Source organism: Chiloscyllium punctatum, chromosome 25 (genome assembly GCF_047496795.1).
Source record: "Chiloscyllium punctatum isolate Juve2018m chromosome 25, sChiPun1.3, whole genome shotgun sequence".
NCBI classification, from domain to species: Eukaryota; Metazoa; Chordata; class Chondrichthyes; order Orectolobiformes; family Hemiscylliidae; genus Chiloscyllium; species Chiloscyllium punctatum.
The window spans coordinates 48,978,007-48,983,219 of NC_092763.1; positions in this window are offsets into that span (position 1 = coordinate 48,978,007).

Consider the following 5,213-nt stretch of genomic DNA (forward strand, 5'->3'; position numbering starts at 1 on the left):
CGTAGTGTTAGGTAAGGGGTAGATGTAGGGGTATGGGTGGGTTGTGCTTCGGCGGGGCTGTGTGGACTTGTTGGGCCGAAGGGCCTGTTTCCACACTGTAAGTAATCTAATCTAATCTAAAAGTGAAGAATTCACTTCACAGCATGATAGTAAGAAGACATTTATGCTCAATTGTTAAGGGAATGAAATGCAAAGAAAATCAAGCGAAGTTGCAAATATGCCATCCAGGGAAAAAATGGGGAGTTTACAATGTATTAAAGGGTCATCAATAAAATGTGAGCCTAGGTTGTAATCTTATGTCAAATTAGGCCAGTAGAAGAAGAGGGAATTAGTTGTGAAGAACGGATATATTAGAAAATTCAAAGATCTAAGATAATGCTGCAGGCAGGGTGAACTAGAGTGTCAAAGAATACATTTAGACTGGCACATTATCAACCTCAACTTTATTTATGCAATTAATGTGTTGTCTCTTTCAATTGAGGTAATTAAGAATTTTGCATGATACTTGGGTGGAAACAATCACCTATCTATTCATAGAATCAAAGTATACAACATCAATGAAGGAGGCCACTCAAACCATCCTATGTTTTGGAACAATTTAATCTCACTTTCTGCACTTTTCCCATAACTAAATATTTTCCTTCAAAACATTTATCCAGTTATCTTTTGAACTTTGCTACTAAATCTCATTCCATTAGCCTTTCAGTCAGTGTATTCCAGATCACATCTCAGAGCAGTGTAATTTGTTTTCTCTTGTTGAATGTGTTTCTTTTGTGAATCATCTTAAGTCTGTCTCCACTGGCTACTGACCTTTTTTCCATTAAGTAAAAGGAGGAATAACTACTTTCAAACAAAACCATTGATAATTTTGAACATCCATCAAATCCTCCTCTGATTCCCAATTTTTAAAAAAATCTCCAATTCATGAACCAGTTCATTAAGATTGACAATTAACTCTCAGGTTTTGCTTAAATTTTAAACCAGGCAATTTAACTCTTATGAAAGCTTTGCCCTGTCACCCTATTGAGTTCAAATAGACACAGTGCACGTTGACTTTGTCTGCAAAGACCAGGACTCTGTACTCACATATGTAGCTTCCAGTATACACAGTGCATCACACTGCCAGCCTCACTGGCAATCCTAATTTGGTTCAGTAGAATTCTTTGTAGTTGGATTATCCAGCAAATGTTCTCCAACTGCAGAATCACTTCTAATATTTTACACTGTTACAAGTTTTGGAAGCAACTGCTCGTTGGATAGTTAGTAACCATCATATAGTAGTATAAATCGGTTCTGATATAGCACGATAGTTCTGTTCTCATGCGATCTTGCATTATAAGAAAATCGCACAACAGCCACACCATTTAAACTAATGGGGCCGGGATCGCATTTTAGCCAATGCAGGTCAGGAAAGTTCACGTTCTACAAACAATGGTCTAAGTTCTTCAATTGTGTTAAGCTAATTCGTATTGAAGAAACATGTGTTGTAGCGTACCAACTGTAGAATAAAGTAGTAGAATATTGTGATTTGCAAATTGCAAATGTTCAAAACTGCCAGGTAACCACTCAGTAACAACAGGCTACTACAAAAATACATCTCTGACTAACCCATAATACTCTTTGTACAGCTGAGACTTCAAAGAGCAATATCGAAGTGCAGAACTGTATCTGTTGAGGGTGGGGATCTGTAAAATATCGAAGTCTGTGGATGAGGGGTACAGGCAGTTGCTGCCATGGTGTATGTTCTCAGAATTTGGGAAATAATGGCCAACATCGAGGCTCAGAAGGAGATGCTAATGAGCTGCTAATGCCAGGTAACCACTCCAAATTACAAGTCAGGAATTGGTGTCATCTGGTTTCTTACATACCTAGGAGAATGCCAACCAGCATAAAAATGAGAGATTAGCTAATTGAGGTCTTTATGCATGCAAGTTGGGTCCTCATCTCTTACTAGTGAGATTCTCATCTAGCCATTGAAACCTCAAGGAAAAATTGGAATTTATTTCTCAATGCCAAAAGCCTCAATTTTTCATTCGTGTCATTTCCCCCAACTTTCCTGCCACTGCTCATATCATTATACTGCTGGGAAAATTCCACCCATTGAATAAAATAGCAACCAATTTATGAGAAACCCACGTAAAATACGGATTCAGCTGCATCAAGAGTTTTACATTCCAGATCCGGGCACCACACCTCAGCAAGGATGAAAAATCATTAGAAAAAGTGCCACAAGTGAATTGACAAGAATGCTCCAGAGATGAGGAACTTCAGTTAGATGGATAGATTGGAGAAACTTGGGTTGTTCTCCTTGGAAAAGTGAAGATTTAAGAGGAGACTCCGTGTAAAGATTCAAAATCATGAATGTCTGGACAGAATTGATAGGGAGGAAGTGCTTTCATTGGCTGAAGAAACAAGAAACAGAACTAAAACCAACATGGTCATTTTAAAAGATGACAGACTTAACAAACAATCCAGGTCTTTTTCAATATATAATTTCAGTTGCATGACAATGTAAATTTTTGCTATAAATTCTGTGTCTTATGATCTTTTACTCCACAACAACCTGATGAGGGAGCAGTGCTTCGAAAGCTAGTGCTTCCAAATACACCTGTTTGACTATAACCTGGTGTTGTGTGATTTTTGACTTTGTCCACCCCACTTCAACACCGGCATCTCCAAATCAAGGGGAAGTTTAGTTTAGTCAAAAAAAAGTAAAATAATATAATGTAAATAAAGAAAATATAATTAATATATGTAAATTTTTACCAGCAAGTTTGTATAGTTAGTTTATATTTATTCTAAGGTTAACAAATAGTTTTTAAGAGTTACAGAATTGCAGGTCAGCTGGGACAAGACAAGTGTACATTTTACTGTCTGTATTACATCATGGACAGTCCACATCTCCCAGACAAACATCTGCAGGAAGTTTCAGCAGCTGCACAAGCTTGAGCTCTGGGTTTTGGAACTTGCGCAAGTGTTGTGTTGTGCCAGGACTGGGACTGATATTCTCACAGAGAAATTTGCTAATACTGTTGGTGATGGTTTTAAACTAGATTGTTTGGGGAAATGTAAACAGGAGTGGGGTGTTAGAAGGGAGTTAAATTGGAATCAGGAAGCAGAAAAACAGCCATGGAAACAAGAGAAACAAAGCTGCTTTGAATGTACAATGATTTCAAAAGGACAGTTAAGGGCACTGCTGTTTACTGCATTGCAAGAAGGTAGATGATATAAAGTTACAAATAGAGGTAAATGGGTTAATCAAATTGCCATTACAGCTGCATTGCTGGGGACCGAATACTCAACATTTAAGAGAGGCAGGCAAGAAGGAAAAGGTGGTAGAGTTGCACTGAAAATAAGAGATGGAACCAGTACATTGAGGAAGGATGGATCTCAGATCAGAAGAACAATGTGTGGAATCTGTTGGGTGGAGCTAAACATCAGCAAGGTATAACAGATTTTGTTTGCTGTTATTGACATACCAAAATTGTAATGGTGGTGTGGGGCAAGGTGTTCATTAAGAGATGAGAGGAATGTGTAACATGGGCATCATTGGCAAATATAATCTGCATTAAGACTGAGTAAGCCAACTGAGCAATATAGCTGCGCAGGAAGAGTTTCTGGGGTGTCTTGGGGACGCTTTTCTAGTGCAGCATGTTGAATATCAGACTAACTTTAGATCTAGTGTAAAACAAAGTCACTGTTGTCTTAACAGACCATAAGGCTGCTATCTCATTAGAGAGACACAACTGATGGTAGTTGAGGTTGAGGTTCACCATGCCTCAGGCAAGGAGAGAGGTTGAGAAGGAGAAACCTTCCTGGCAACTTCAGCCAATGCAGAAATTGAACATTTGCTGTTAGCATCACATTACATCGTAAACCAGCAATCCAGTCAGTCAACTGAGATCTGGCATTATGTATTCTTAAAGGGCTGATTAATACTATTGTTGTAAAACAGCTTTTAGAGGATAAGTAATAAAAATGACAGAAATTTGCATTACATTTGATAGTGAACTAGTTCAGTTTGGTTGAGGGTGTTAAATTTGAATGAGGAGAACAAAGGCATGACACATGAATTGGCTGAGATGGATTTGGAAAATACATTAAACTAGGAAAATACATATGCAACGTTTGGTTGTTAAAGAAGTGTTTTGTGATTTCCAACACACATATATTCCTTCAAAAAGCAAAAACTGAAAAAAGGTCAATCCACCATGACTCCTAAACCAAGTTATAGATGGTATAAGATTAAATGAAAAGACTGATAAAGTTTTCAGAATTTGTAATAAAATCTGAAGACTGGGAGGTTTTTTTGAGAATACCGCACAGCAAAGGAGGACCAAGTAACTGAAAGGGACAAGGACTTAAACAAGAAGGAACCTTTCCCCTCAGTGCAGGGATTGACGACCGGGGACATAGATTTCAGTTGCGGAGCAGGAGATTTAGAGGAGATGTAGGGAATTTTTTCCCCTATCAGAAGGTGGTGGGAATCTAGAAATTCCAGTGCCTTCTCATAATTGGCCATTTCTTAGCTGCAGGGAAATAACCCTTCATGTATTCCCACTTATAGGAGAATCGCTGGATGGTTCAGCTAAAGGTGTCCACCGGACGTGAGCTGAATTCATGGACCTGCTGGTCTCTGTTCTTGTCCCCATAAAGAAATGAAGCTTCAGCCAAGCAACGACAGCTCTGGTCTCGATTGATTAAATGACGGTCTTGAGGATGGAGTGAAAGTTCGAAAGCGAAAGAGTTACAGTCAGCGGGATAGAAAATACATGTTACAACAACTTAACAATTAAATAGTGCATGGCGAGAGGCAAGAAGTGGAAACAATTAAATAAATGACACAGAATATATAGAAACAGAGCACTTGCCACATCGCCCAAGGCAACAGACTTGCTCCTTCTACTCTTTCTCCCACTCGATTTCTCTTATCTCCATCAACACCTCTTTCTCAACCTCACCTGCTTCTCTATTTCACTCAGCAGGACATTAGAAACGGTACATTCTAAACTGCTGCTGAGTAACATCATTAAACATCTGCTAAAGGGATTGTTTCTTTAAAAAATGAAAACGCCCTTTTTGAGGTTCCCAAATGCTGTTTGACAACCATCGACTCATAAGGTTAATAGGCGAGTGCACAGTCACACGTGTAATTGATGCAAACAATTAAAACCTTCCAGAAATGTGCCCAGTGTGCGAGAGTCCGTGCTGAT